The sequence below is a fragment of the Aquila chrysaetos genome, chromosome 23 (assembly GCF_900496995.4).
Source record: "Aquila chrysaetos chrysaetos chromosome 23, bAquChr1.4, whole genome shotgun sequence".
In the NCBI taxonomy this organism is placed as follows: Eukaryota; Metazoa; Chordata; class Aves; order Accipitriformes; family Accipitridae; genus Aquila; species Aquila chrysaetos.
The window spans coordinates 10507769-10523971 of NC_044026.1; positions in this window are offsets into that span (position 1 = coordinate 10507769).

Genomic DNA, 16203 nt, shown 5'->3' on the forward strand with positions numbered 1-16203 from the left:
GCTTGCCTTTAGCCTCCTCCAGTCTCCTTCCTGCTGCGCGTTATCTGGGCTTCAGGGAAGGGCCGGAAGGGAACTTGAACAAGTGGGAATTGCCATTTGACACTTCCTTTCCTTAAATCTTTTCCCCTTAGGCTTTAGGAATAACAGGCTACACATAGATTTGCACATAGGTTAATACTATAAGGAAGCATATATATTTGATTCCATGTCAGTGTCTGATGCATTAATACTTTAAACCTTGACTCTGTAACTATACAGGTCTTCTGTTAGGTTTTCTTTAAGGCAGAAATGGCATTACAGTAATATTGCATATGGTTAAATTCTCAGTACAGGAATCTGTATCAAACAACATGACCCTCTAACTCAGTCTCCCTTGCGTTGAGACCAACAATGAGAAGTTTGAGCTGAAGTGCATCATTCAAAGTTACAAGAATGTGAAAAATGTTTACCTAGCACACATCTTAACAGTTGTATGAAAGATGGTGTAACTGTTTATTTTTTTAGCACAGACTAGATTATAAGCATCTTGCACATTAGTGAGCACTTACACACAGTGAGTGGTAGAATTAGAAACACTCCTCTCTGTTTTTATGAAGATTACTCACAAAAGCACCAGCTAAGAGTGACAGCCTACCCAGCCCCTCCTTGAAAGAGAGCAAAAGCCCCAGGAGGCAGCAGGCATTGTAAAGCCCTGAAGCTCTTTTAGTAGAGAAACAAGTAGGTCCTTTGTTCTCCTCCAGACCTTTCCCTTCTCACAGATACTTCTAAGGGTTTATGTCCCATCTGAACTTCAATGGTGTTTGCAATAGTGTAGTTTCACCAGTTACAACTTCCAGTGAATGAGAAATCCTTTGAATAAATCTTACTGATTTAAGCATTGGTTGAACATAAAATATCTAACTTATGATGGCCTTAGTCTGCATGCAATGTAAATAACAAGCTGTAGGCTCCACTATCTTCATATAAATGGCACCCTTTAAAATAAAAGGGTAGGTACCAGTAGCATTGTGTTTTGGTATGGAGATTCGCAGGATCAGGAATGTTGAATGTCGTGGCTGTAGGACTATGCGCAGTCCCATCTGGAGGCCACACCTTTCTCCATGGCTCAGAGGACGACGAGTCAGCCAAGAGCAGTGCTGGATTTCCCTCATTCCTCCCTTTCTCCTGATGTAAACATGCCAAAGGGCTTCTGTGTAGATCTCGTGTGTTGTAGTGGAGCAAGATCACCCAGATCTGCTGGGTGAGCCATATTAAAAAGACTTGAAAATGTGTCCTTTGAACCGTGGGGGTCCCCCCCCATTTATCTGAAGTCTAAAAGCACCTCACAGTAAGTTTTTGTCCTAACCAAGCTTAGGGGGACCCAGAGAAGTGCATATGGAAACCCTCTTTTCCATGACCTCTGAAGCATGGCTGTGAGCCTGCCTTCTGCAGAGACAGGCTCCCTGGTTTGACCAGAGTCTCTCTCCCCTCTTCACACTTGCTCCCCTCTTGCTGACTCCCTTTCTCTCCACTTTGCCAGTGAGTCCATTCTGCCAGTCCTTCCACGGGAGCCGTGGTCCCTCCTGCCTCCCTGCCACAAGGTCCAGCATGACCGAAGCTCAGCAGCTGGGGAGGAGGTACACAGGCAGCTTTTCTCCCTGCTGCCCACCGACACAACTTTGTCATAGGTATACAACATGCAATATTCCAATGTTGAAGCATAGGCAAGTTAAAAATAATTCTGTCATGGGGATACTACTTCATACTGGCGTTCTCCATTTTCGTAGCCACGTAGCACAGGATTAAAATATATCAAGACTTATATGACAGCCAAAATCTTTCAGACACCTTTCCCCTCCTTTGCCGTAAAGGAGGGGAGGAAACCTACACGCTGATGTAATCAGTCTATACAGGTACAGTAAACCATGTAGGACAGAGACGGCCGCTGGCCTAAGTAAGCTATTCTGAAACGGCTTACAAATGAGATTTGTCAGGGTTTGGGGTCATCTCTTACCTTAGCTCCAAAGTATTTTAAATGAGTTATCTCTCTGAAAGAAACATAAAATATTCATTCCAGATATGCATTCAAGAACCTATTTTTTGCGTATTTCACAAAAGCTGCCTGTGTATTTGAGCTTCCGAGCTTTCCAACATCTTGCTCTTGAGTGAGCCATAATTTATAAAAATCCAGTTCAGTGCTGGGCAAGGAAGGGAAGGGGACCCTGGGAATGAAGGGCTGCAACCCTGAGAGCTGGAAGTATTTGCCTGATGGTTTGCAGCTGATTGCTTCTCTTAAACATTAGATTTCCTTCACTAAGTGCATAGAAAATAATTTAAAGCATTAGAACAAGGTGTTAAATATAACACTAATGCTCTCCTCTTTAATAACCATCCTTCCCTCCAAAATGATGGCCTACTGCCCAAGAAATTAGCATAGTGCTGCTCAGTGGAAGTTTAGGATTCACCAGCCCATCCTCCCATTTCCCTGGTGAGATAGCTCCACATTGTGGGAGGAACGTGCACGGTGAGCAACAAAAATAGGGGATGCTGAAAAGAGAAAGCGTTACACAAAATTTACTCTGCTATGTTACTAAGCAGTTTTTCATAGTGGGAGTGTCAGATGAAAACTCTAAACTCTCTTTCTCAAAGAGCATAGACTTACGATAACAATATTGTTTTACTCTACTCTTCCCAAGCATGTCAGTGCTGTTAGAGAAGGATACAGCACAGAAATGGTGAAAGGGAGAGCCATCCTAGTTCAACCAGCTATTTAAATACATACCCAGCTAAGCTGATGGTAAGTTTAGATGTCTTGGAATCATAGGCACAGATCAGCATCCAGAAAATACTAAAACTGAAGCTAGTAAGTGTTTCCATCTTGCGGAAGCAATGATTTACTTAGAAAGTGCATGTACTAGTGTTTTCTATGCTGTCATTTCATACCTGTTTAGTTTCTCAATCCGTTTTAGAGATTAAAATCTAAACTAGCTTATTCTAAGGCACATGCTTCCCTCCCTTATTTCTAAGAAAAGGTAATAAAGGAGGCACTGTCTCTTAGTTACCTGAACTGCAGGATATGAGAGTCAGATGCAATGACCTTTAACAATGAAGTTGCTCAGTACCATGAAATTTTGTTTGTGTGCGGTGATTAGGTGACATTTTGTTGTGTCAATTTTGTACCTGGCAAAAACTTTATTAAAAAAAAAAAAATTCCTCCACTCTGTTAGTGACAGTTGCCAGCCTATTCCCTGTGACACCTGTTCTCTTGAGGCCAAATTCTGTCACCTCTGGGTGGTGCACAATTTTTAATCTCAGAATCACCCCCTCTCATTGCCATTGCTGACCTACACATTTTCTTGCTGGTTTTGAGTCTTGCTTCTTTTGCAGTTGCCAATCTAATCACCTTTTTCCTGCTCACAATACTTTCTTTCCCTTACCGTTGACAAGCCAGCCATCACCTTTTTCACTGCCCTTTAATCTTCCGTGTTTATACTCCATCAAAACTTCGCAAGTGATGAGCCTCTCCCTCCTTCCCACTCTGACACTGCAGCTTGGACCCATCTCCTTGTCACTTCATGGCATCCTAAGATACTGAAAAACAGATACTGAGGCAGCATCTTACAAATAAGATGAACCTTTAATGAAAGAAAAGGCTCGTATGAGGAAGGTTTGCTTCTTAGTCAGGCTGCTTAAACCAGAAATTCAGTGCAATGTTATGTTTTCTCCCAAAACTCTTAAAGGATGATAGCTTTAAAACTATCCACAAATCAGTTGACTTTCACAGCTATTTAATTTAGTCTAATACTACAGACTAGCAATCTACGCAGGGATAGAGACCACATTGTTCTTCTTGACAAGAAAAGCATAGGGGCCCCAGCAAGGGAAGCAGGGGGATGGATGAACCCACATGCCAGACTGTCCTTGAGCTTCTCTGCTAATTCAGAGAGTGACAAGGCGTAGCTGTGCCCAAAGGACACCTCCTTTCCTGTCATCATGTCAATGGGGCAGTCGTATGGGCAATGGGGTGGTAGAGTTTTTACCAGCACATGGGCCTTCTCACCCCTTCTTTCTATCTGCACCCTGCCTCTGGGATGAGGAGTGGGGTTGGGTGACACCTGCCTCTGTGGGCTCCTCCTCTGGGGGGAGTAAGGGAGGACATGGCACGGCTCCTCCAGGGGTCCACGTACGCTCCTCTCTGGTGCAGCAGTTGCCACTGCTGAGCAGCTGGTATCTTGCTGAGAGGGTCCCTGGGTAGGCAGTAAAGATCAGCTGCATCTGACTAGTAAATTCCTGTATCCTTATGTTTTGCACCATGATGAGGCCAGTAAGAAAGTCACTCAGACTCTGTAAATTGTCATATAAAATCCTATTTATTAAATCTAATGGTATAAAGAGAGAATAGTACAGATGATCTTACGTCCCTTTGATGCTGGAAACCTCAAGTCACGCAGCATCGAACGGGCCTCTGATCCACCTGCAGCACACTGTGCAGACCCCGTCCTTGGAAACGGTTACACCATTTTGATCATTCAAGCTATGATGGGATTTCCTTACAAGAAAACAACTCTATTCATCATTTCTACTGTCAAACAGAAAGGATGCTCGCATGAGAACTTCTTGCTGCACTGCTAGATAAAGGCAAGGCCATACAGGTGGTGTAATGACCGGTACTGAGTGGGAGCTGTTGCAGTGAGCTGGCCGAGGTTGTCCTGCAGCCAAGGGGTATGTGCAGCACGGCACAAGCCTCAATGCCAGCCTGTACATGCAGCAAAGCACAGACCTTCAGGCTTGTTCAGGTTAACTGTTATGTGGCTCGCTGACTCCTCAGTGTACAATGCTCTGCTGGTCAGGACCACTACACCTTGCCCAACTCCAGCTGAAGGGTTCAAGGAGCTGGGGGACAGAGATTGCTCTGGGTGCAGGGGATGTGAAAGAAACCTGACGGGCCGCTGTCTGCCTCTGCGTGCTGACCACAGCTTCCTGCAGGTTTGGAGGTCAGCCAGGAGCAGCAAGCCCCTGTGTGCAGCCTGCGAGCTGGTGGGTAAGCAGTTGGGGACAGACCCTGGCACAGCCTGGGGAACAGGCTCCATGGTACTCAGTTCCAGGCTCTGGAAGACCTGAGGTAGCTGCCAGGGAGCAGCAGCAGCAGCAGAGCTACTCTAGAAGGGAAGGCAAGCCAGGAGCTGAGGGTGACCACAGCGCGGGCGTTGCCTTCACCGACACGGCACAGTGCCTGAACTGGGCGAGCAGGGAAGGGTGGTGACAGGCAAAGGCAAGGTGACAAGTCAGGTCTGAGGTGAGTCTCGGAGATGCAAACAACAGTTCAGGCACGTCAGGGGCCTGGCCGGGAGCACACAGCACTATGACGTAGCTTACACCCGGGCCTGAGCTTCAGTGGAGCTCCTGCATCAATGGGCAGAGAGTGTGGGTGGGGGTCCCAGCTGAGGCTGGTCGGGGCAAGTCAGAGCTACAGGGGCCCTCATGGCCCTGACAGCGATACCACGTGGTATTCAGGTGTTGAAGAAGACAACAGTCCCCTCCATCTGGACCCCAAAGTCATCTGACATCTTTCAACTTCTCCGAGAAGCTGAAGATCTCTGCCTCATAGTAGCCTCCTTCCTGACTTCTACCCTTCTTGTATGGGTACAGTGATTCACAGCTTTACGATACACTAATGCTATATCAGCATATACTTGCACTTGCAGGCCATATTAAAATTGCATGGGAAGGCTGAATTTGGGCATTTCTTGCCTGAACCATCATTTTAAAGATACTCTGTGTTTAACCCACATGGGCCATCAAAAGTGGCCAGACCGTCAAACTAATGGACTATAAAAATACACATGCTACGGTTAAGTTGCTGATTCAGTTTGCAAGTATTTCTTATATTGAAGAAAAATAGTTTCACAGCAAGGACTTTGTTCATTTAATTCTAGCATATAGGTAGGGGGTCAAAGTTAATGATTACTGTTGCATAGAAGTTCAAGAAACTGTCTTGATTCCCCATTTCTCCTATGCTTCATTTCAGTGTAGGAGACCTATTGCGGTAACGTTTAAGTGTCTGACTAGAAAGGACATAGAAAGCGCAGAGATTCACCCCTTCAAAAACATTAGTCATTGGAACATAGGTAAGCAACTAGAGAAAACTTGGAAGAGTAGAACAGGAGAAGAGTTTGAAGCACTAAAAAAAGAACAGCAGAGAGGGAACTCCAGAGAAGGAGAGGGACTCTGTCAACACTCAAATAACAAGTAAAAACTAGCAGCCAAAATGACAGTTTTCCCAGCTGCTAGGTTTTGTATGAATGATGCAGATGGTAGTTCTTGTGACATGATGACCACTCCAAAGGACAGTGGGAGCTTATCAACAACAATGCACTGAAGTAGTTACACCTAAGTCACTGCTAGGCAGGGCTGACAGGCTGGACAGCTGCCTAGAAGGGCCGGAGAAGATGGATGGATGCTACATGCCATTTCTTCAGAGTGAGCATCTGCCCCCACAGGTTCCTTAGCTCTTCCCCCGAGAGCCAGCCAGGTACTAGCATGACTCGGCCCCTACAGAGATAGTTCCCGTGACAAAGGAGAAACCCCTGTCACATATGCACACAGTGCCATTTGGGCATTCAAATGTTGTCGTGCTATTTTGGGATGCAGAGAAGTGCCGCTTCCTCCTCAGCAATGTGGGAGAAGATGCGCTGAGCCAGCAGTCCTCAGATTGCTTTTCTACATCCCCCTCACCATAAGTACATTCTGGATTTTGGGTGCTCTTCCCATGTGAAAGTTGCTTTCGGTTTGGATGGGTGCAGGGGGAGCGCTGGCTGGAGCGCAGCAGGGGACATGGCAAGGAGAGGGCAGAGGGAGAAGGGGGTGAAGTTGCTCCTGACAGCCAGGCTGAGAAAGGAAGCAGGAGAAGCCTGTAACTGCTGCAAGGCACAGAGCCAAACCAGTACCCCTCAGCAGGGACACCAGGACCAGAGACAACAGGAGAAGGTGGCTTTTCCCAACAGCTCTCAAAATCCACGGATTGCCTCAGCCACGCTTCTTGGTGCTGCCTGTCTCCTCACCCAGAGGGAACCTTTTAAGCACCTCTTCACCTCCTGGCTCTGTTCCCGGGCCATCTTCTTGCTTTCCTCCCTCCCCTACTCATCTCTCAGCAGCTCCCCAGGGACAGGCCACCTTCCCTCACTAGGAGATGCATTCCCCAGGTCCCTAATGGAGCAACCATTATCAGTTTGAGAATAGCTGGGCTAAAATGCCACGTCCTCGCCAAAGACCATAAACAGTAGCCCACAGCACAGGGTCCAATTAATTAATTAAGATGTGCGGCTTTACTGAAGAAAATTGTTGTCAGGCAGTGAGAGAGCCAGGCAAGATAAGAAAAGCGCACACACACACACACACACACAAAAAAAAATAGTGGAATTGTTGACTCATATTAGTTATTAACTCAAGGCCTCAAGAGAAAACTGCTAATGTGAAAGTTAGAAAACTGAGGAAAAAAAACAAAAGGTAGTTAGAAGACAGCAACTCAGCAAGACAGAGGATTAGCCTGCTCCAAGGAGCAACAAAGACTGAGGTTTTCCCACATGACTGACAACTGTGTGATCAACGAGAACATGTCGCCCTGGGGTACTGAGTCTTGTACGCTAGGCATGTTAGACCTAGCTATCTTCTGTGTGCTTTCACCCATGAATAATCACTGTGTACTCAAAAACCTGTATACTCCTGCTTGCAATCCTCTGTGCATGGAAAAAGAAGCCCAAACATCAGTGAACCAGTGGAAAAGAAGGCTCAGAGCCCAGACACTCAGGTGGCATTTAGGTGTGCCACTTCCTGCTCAGCACGCTGGTGTTAGTAGATCCATGTGCTTAATCTTAAATATTGAGAAGAGCTCAGTACTGAATCTCAGAGGCTAACTGTAATGCATTCGTCTCACAGTTCAGATGAGCAAGTGTTTGCATGTATTTGCTTTAAGCACTACTGCAAATAGCAAGCTGCTTTCTTACTTGATAGAAAAAAAAATTCCCATCCGCTTCGTTTCAGCATCTCAGCATGGTGGTCATTTCCTCAAGCTGCTGCGTGGCTGTAGCCTACCTTCTAGCAGCAAGGCTTTGATTCTGCTACTACTGTTTTTCTCATTATTTAGATAATTTGATAAGAGTTTGTGTTTTATGATACAGGTGCCCAGGCTCTAAAGGGAAGAGCACTTTTACATCCTGCTATATTGTCAGTAACCACTTGGCCACACTCTCATCGCAAAGGCAGAAGGAAGAATGGGCTAATGCTTGGTGGCCCCCCATGACTTGTGCAGGATAGCTTATAACCACAGTGCTCCTCAGCCATTCCCACAGCAGGAAGAATTGACGTGGGTATAGGAACCTGCAGAAACAAACAGCCTAAAATGTGTCTTCCTCCTAAGCCAGGCAGTAGTCCTGGGTGCAGTGCAGTACTAGTGAAGTATACTTCTGGTTCCTGAGCTAAGATCTCTGTCTTCCTACTTGATACTGCAGCTGACATATTTCCTTCTCCCTACACATCTGACTAATGCAGATCTCCAAATCCAGCCGGCTTTATCCTTTTTAAGGACAGGGAACTCTCACAACGGTGGTTGAAAGCCTTCCGTGCTCTAACCTGGCAGGTGTTGCTGCACCTATCATTGTCCCTGAGCTCAGAGTGGGGCAGAAGTTAAAAGGAAAAAAAAAAAAAAAAGAACAAAACAATCAATCAGACAAAACAATTATTTATTTAAGGGCCAGAAGAGGGAAGTCTCCCAAATATTAATTTTGGGGGTTGGCAAAACTGAAGTCAGCCAAACAGAGTCCAAAAGAAACATTAATGTAGAGAATTATTCTGTTTCAGCTACTGGCTAAATCACAGGGAGGAAGGAGTTTCAGGCATTCCTGCTGTTCTATTGCTGAAGTAGCAATTATCTTATCTGCCTTTCACAGTGCTATTATGCAGTCAGCCTCATTTGAAGGAAAGATTTCCTGAGACAAAAGATTTAAAAATACGCTTTTGTTGACAGCTTCCTTTTGAAAAGTGTTGTTTTGTTCTGTTTCTTTTTTTAAGTCACATTTGTTTGATGAAGGAACCTCATCATTTCATTGAGTTTAAGATTAGATCATTAGACCTGAGACAATATTATTTGTTACAGTCGTTCATGACTCTCAACCACATGATCTCATCTCAGCAGTAGTTATCATTAAAATCATCATTAAGATACTCTTAATCATTACAACTAGAGATAGTATGATGTGCATTAAAGACCACTTTATCTCTCTGCAGTCCGTACATAGGAAGACTTGCCCTGAAGGTTGATGCTACCTGCAATATTTGCTGGACATCTCATATAGCTGGTAAATGTTTTTAGGCACTTCAAAGTTAGTGACATGTAAGCACGGGGATTCCTGTTCTTGGATCTCATTCTGACAGTATAGCAACCCTAATTCCTTTTGTGCGCAAGTCAGTTGTTGTCAGGGTACCACTAATCACAATCTTCATACATCCAGGGTAAACCTAAGGCTGTGCCAACTGGCAGTAGAACTGTGAAGAGACCAACCCCTTTGGAGTAAGTATTTGAGGAGCAAACACTATCAAAGACATCTTTAAGACAGATGTATGTCAAAGAGATCCCAAATTCATAAGCAGAATAGCTGAAATAAGAAGAAACTCAGTAATTCAGTCTAATAATTGTCCCGCATCCCTGGTACCTCATCTGCTAAGGACCAGAAACATGACTTCCAATTTCACCTAAGTTAGTTAGCATTCCTGTCGGCTGCTTTGTGTAAACTCAAACCAAATTTAACCCAAGCATTTTAGTCACTAAAACCCACTTTATGTTAGGATCCATGACATACAGCAGGGCATTAATATTGACCTATCATATAATAGGTACCTTAACTACTATGAAAAATGACTTTTCAGGATAGACATTGCCAGGATTTAGAGAAGATGAATGAATTTCCCTAGAAGGTGATAATGCCTTTCTGACATTGCCTAAGATCTTAATGTTACACTTAATATAAACATAGCCTTGTCTTATTAATAGGTGCAGATCAGCGTGTGCGATGATTGTGGGATAACACTGAACATCTGCCGAACACAGTGAGACTAACCTCATGCCAATTGGTTTCCTTCCAGCTCAGATAAGTAACTACCACAGCTGCCTTTCATTGCAACTCTCAAACCAGCTCTGATTTAAATATTAAACTCAGTTTTAAATATTAAATATTAAATACTAAAGTAGCCGGCTCTGCAGCTGCTCTGATGTGGAGCAGAGGAGCTTCATGGAAAGCCTCCTTCTATCATGCACTGTCTGGTAGACTCTCCCTAGAAATGGTTTGCATCAGCCCATCACCCTTGCTTCAGCCCATCACCATTTCTTCTGCTAGGACCCTGTTTAAGCCCGTTAGGTGGGAACTCCAGCTTCTCAGTACTGTTCTCCCAGAGCAGACAGGCTGCTTCTTTGTACCCTCAGGAGCAATGGTGAGTGGAGATGTAGCTTTGCTGCTGAGAAGGCACATATTTAGTAGATAAAACATGAATGATGGCATATTGTAAACACCTAGAATTAAATAACTGGGTCCCAGGAGCTCAATGGCTTACAGTTTGCAAATGCACGGTCAGTTGAAAGTGAAGCTTCAAGAGGAAAGTAGTTAAATGTGGGCCATTCTCGTAATGAAATTGGTACCCTACTGTTTAGTTTGATGACAAAAAAATCTAGTTCAGATACATTGCAATGCATTTACAGTCTTCCAGCAATATTGCCTTGAAAACGCATTCCAAAGTGCCCATATAAAAATAAACTTTAAAATGAAACTCAGGCTTTGGAGTACAGGATGTACTCAACCTTACAAAGATTGATCTCTGAGCAGGCAGCTGACTGCTGTATTCCCTGAGGTGTCTGCTAGAAAAGATGATTTGCTGAGGAACAATGTAGTAGAAAATCCATATATATATTGTTGGAACTACCCAGCAAATCTTATGAGAGAGTTTACTTGGTTAGTAGGAGGAGTGCCTCCGATGTTCTTCACTTCAGAGAATTTGAATTGTCCAAGTCTCCAAGGTATACCCTAAAACTTGGTCTCCACTCATTGAATTCAGCAGCTCACCAACTTAATGGGAAGAGACTACCACCACAGGTGACTCAATGATTACTACATGCTAGTTTGGTATGCAGCTTATGAAGTGATGTGGATCACCACGTCAAACCTTACAATAACATACCGACAACATCTGGAAGTCTGAAACATGGTCCAGAACTCCCTTTAGCTCAAGCAGAAGATTAATGTGGCTAATTAACAGCCAAGGTATGGGAGAGACAGGCAAATTCTTTGCATGCAAGGTTGTGATAGAGCCTGGGTTTTTTTAAGATGATAGTGATGACCATACCTACACCAGAAGACTTGTTCTAAAGGTTCATGCTAAAGTACTAGTGTGTGCTAGGCTTTCACCACCCTTCTGATATATGAAGACAAAGAGCTGGATATACATATACTATATTAATCACATTAAGATGGTATATTCAACTTCTGGAAATCAGCATAGAAGAGTATGCCCTGGTCAGAGTTTGCAACTAATGTAGGTGGACTATATCATCTGCTACAAGATTAACTGGAAAATCTGTGCTTTTTCCTGTGTTCCCTAGCCACTGAGGATCTAGAAGTGATTTCCGCACAGCAAATGTGAGTAGACATGATGTTAATTAATGTGGGTTCTCCGCAGCATGATCAGGAACATACATCAGAACTAGCTGTCTAGCTTCTGCCTGCTGCACAAAGGACAGATTCTCTCTGAAGAGATCTCTTTTCCCGGCAGGAGGGCTGAAATGGTATGATCTGTCTGCAGTACACCTGCCATGCTTTCTGTGTCAATAACCTAACATCAGTCTTGCACCATCTCTTCAGGAAGGATGCTGAAATTCTCCAAAACTCCAGAATTATGTGTGGCCACTGTCATTTAGCAGAGAATTTGTCTTCCGTGGCCGAAAGTGACAGCAAGCTTCTATTACTCGTTCAGACCAGACTTTAAGAATTGCACGCTGATAACAAGCTCCAATGCATGAACCTTGGACCCTCTTACAAAGGAAACCTAACCTGCCCTCACTTTTCCGCTCAAGTCTGCACTGGATTGTGCTGATTTACAGCCTGTTGTTCTGCCCTGGAAGAGAGCTGGTGTACCCCAAGGGCTGTCTTTCTTCTTTTAACCCATAGGACAGAGAAATCACAGAAGCTTGTGTGACCTCCCATATTGCAGATAGGGCATTTTGTTGCAGTTTCAGACATTCAAATTCAGACATCAAGGCTGAACTTGATTTTCTTTAGTTCCAGCTCCAGAGGATGCTTTCAGGGGTCTTGTGGCCACTGTCTACAGTGCGGTAGAGTTCAGTGCTACAATTTCATTTCACAAAGACCACTATGGACTTTAAAAGCCCAAATCTGGGCCCAAAGACTTTACAATGTCTTCTCTGGTCCAGTTTAATGAAGCCCTTATTAATGGAGTAGAGAGGAAAAAAGCTGACAGGACCCATCAGTGCAGTGCAGTACCTTTCAGCAGGTTTCCTTTCATTCTCCCATCCGCAGGTATGGATGCCCATAACAAATCAAGAGCTGGATTACAACCAAGATTCAAGTTACTTCCTTGCCAGAGCAGGACCCATTCATACCAGTGATGGCCCACTTATATCAAAGCTGCTTTTATACTCCAGGCAACTGTTCAAGACTCCTTAGTGTCATGGTTTAACCCCAGCCAGCAACTAAGCACCACGCAGCCGCTCACTCACTCCCCCCCACCCAGTGGGATGGGGGAGAAAATCGGGAAAAGAAGCAAATCCACGGATTGAGATAAGAACAGTTTAATAGAACAGAAAAGAAGAAATGAATAATGATAATGATAACACTAATAAAATGACAACAGCAATAATGAAAGGATTGGAATGTACAAATGATGCACAGTGTAATTGCTCACCACCCACCGACCGGCACCCAGCTAGTCCCCGAGCGGCGATTCCCCGCCCCCACTTCCCAGTTCCTATACTGGATGGGACGTCCCATGGTATGGAATACCCTGTTGGCCAGTTTGGGTCAGCTGCCCTGGCTGTGTCCTGTGCCAACTTCTTGTGCCCCTCCAGCTTTCTCGCTGGCTGGGCATGAGAAGCTGAAAAATCCTTGACATTAGTCTAAACACTACTAGCAGCAACTGAAAACATCGGTGTTATCAACATTCTTCACATACTGAACTCAAAACATAGCACCGTACCAGCTACTAGGAAGACAGTTAACTCTATTCCAGCTGAAACTAGGACACTTAGAAAGGATTTTTAGGTCATTTTCAGACACAGGTTCAGTGGACTATTACACAAGTCTTCATGTAACTACGCTTACTGCGGTCTTTGGTTCTCAAGAGCCAGAAAAATAGCAAGGATTGCCACTGTCTTCTTGCTGGTTTCTTTGCAGTTTCGGTTCCTACTGCTTCAGTTGCTGGCAAAGTGGATCTCTATAGTGCTTCTGCCAAGCAGAATTACTGCTGTTGCCTCAGGGTCTGATACAGCTGTTGGTAAAAAACTTCCACCCTGCTCTCCCAGCTATTTTATAAGGAGCTTCAGATTACCTTCTGGGCACAGCTACTGTGTTCTTATTCTGTGCCAGATACAAAATGATCTCATTTTCCTCTAGCCTAGATAAAACACTCCAACAACTGCTTTAATTAAAAAAAAAATCATTTTTGTTTTACGTACATAAAACAAACATAACAGAGGAATCCAAGCCGTTAGAGAGGAAACAAAACAATACACTCCTTTATGTCAGGCACAGGCATTTTTCTTCCCCTTCAGATCAGGGAGAAACCCATCCTAACCAGAAAAGGTCCATCACCCCTGCAAAAAATGGTGGAACACCTACCAACTTTGCTTACACACTTCAAAGAGACTTACCTCAATCACTCATCCCCTCCTCTGGGTAGGACCCCTACATAAGTCTATAAAATACTGCTCCTACCTCTTGACTGATCCTGAACACCCACACTCTACCAGAGCAGAGTTACTTTGATAAAGCAACCTGTACACTTTTTATACCAGCTCTCACACCTTGCTTGAATTAAGCAATGTAGCCAACAAGTGTGGAACTAGAGGTACTATGAGTGCTTAGATTGGAGTTGGATAAGACTGATGAAGAGGAGCAGAGTTTGTTGGAGGAAATGCCATATAAGCCTGAGGTTCCTCCTAAGCAATTTGGGTGTTCATGAGACACCAGACAGCTGTGACATCAGTAATACTGCAGTATTGCAATGTACAAGCCAATCTAACCCCAAGCATGTTGTTTTGCAATACTGCAAACATGATGACACAACTTTGGCAGGAGGAATGATGCTATCACAACAAAACTCAGTCTCAGAAGACTAGATGGGCCTTAGTAGTTTATATATGTATATATGTAATGGTTTAAGAAAGGTCATTTAATTTCCATACAACTAATGATAACAGCTGTTATCTTTGAGGTACCTTTAAGTTTTCGTTCAAAATGTTTGTAAACTAGATAATGCAGATTTTTTTGCATCAAGTGATCTTATAAGACATTAGTGAAGTCAGGCTCCATTTTTCAAGATATTTGCAAATGTAATATTTATCAGCGCTGTGCTTATTATTTTAGTGTATGACTTAAGAACACTACAACTATTATATGGCAAGTGAATAAGGCAGATTAAGTGTATTTAGCATTACCTATCCAAATACAGATTTTAGAAAGGCATATGTAAGTTTTACAATTAGGAGATTAAAATGACATGGCTAGAGAGAAAAAACTGTTTTCTTGAGATCTCTGGTACCTGTTTCTGTCTTGATTCAACCAGACCAGAGTGAGATTTTGAGTATAAAAATTGGTCAGCTTTGAGCTTTGTTTAGAAAGTTGCCTGATAATTAGATGCAAAGGCCATCAAATATATATCATTTTTCCACTGTGCAAGCATAAATTATTTCCTATAATAAATTTCACTGTACATGTTACTAGGCTGTATATAGATCAGAAATGGATATTTATAATTAGCCTGCATTTGCCTTCACCTCTATCTTTGTTTCCAAGGGTTGCTATGGATAACTGTTCTTCCACCTCCTGTGTTCTCACTTTGCAGGTCTTGTGAGTCTCGCAAGGATGAATCCACTCTTCCACAACATTCAATATTTATACAGTGACCTGACGAAGCAACCTAGGTGAAAATATAGGCAATACTGCAGTTAAGTATTACACCTTCTTGCTGTTAAACCTTAACAAAAGCATATTGCAGCCCCTCCTAGGATAGCTGCCTCAAGCAGTGTAGGCAAACTGAGAAATATGCTAACAAGAGAAACATTTTCGGGAGTTTGCCTCTTCTCTAAACTCCTATTTTCTGGGAATGCTAAAATTTTTGCTGAGAACTCTGCCCAATAGTTACGAATGACAAAAACGTCCACTTTCATTTACAGCAAGCCAAGATACCATATCCCATTTCCTTCAATGGATATTGCCACAGTAATCCATTTATGGATTGATTTATTTCAACACATACCTGGGAATGGTAAGAACTGCAATGAAATACGTGCTGCAAAATATTTCTGCCTAGCAAGGAAGATTGCTTTCAGCTCAGCACTTCATGTTTTGAGAGACTAAGTTCTCTCAGAGAGAGACCCCTGGCCCCGTGATGGCCCAGGGGTCTTGCTACCAGAGGGACCTCCAGCCCTTCTCCATGATGGCAGGATGACTTATGTTCTGCCCTCCCAGAACCTGGAAGTTGCTGAATGGTAGGTGAGAGAGGCCGGGAGACTCCTGATTTTGGGCAGCTGAGCTTGCCCTGTGCCATTAGGAGAGAATGAACTTTTTTCCTGGAAATAAATGTAGATTCTGGGATTTACTGCTGGACAAAACCAGAGTGATTACGTATCCCACTGTTTTCAGGCAATGTGCATGACCCTTGGCAGTGGCCAAGCTTTCCCACTCTGTAGCCACACACTCCCTTGCTAATTCTCCAGCTCTGCCCAGCACACTGACCCAGCCGGTGGTGGGGTGGATTGAGCCGCAGCTCCGGGCCCACGAGTGGAGGCTGCAGCAGCAGCCCTGAGTCCTCGCCTGGCCTTCAGCTCGCTCCTGCCCTGCTGCCGCAACGCACCGTGCTCTCAGCCAAACCGGGGAGCCGACACAAATTTTAAAATCCCCAAGGGAAAGCGAGAGCGCTGGAAAGCAGAGCTGCTCCCACACCAGA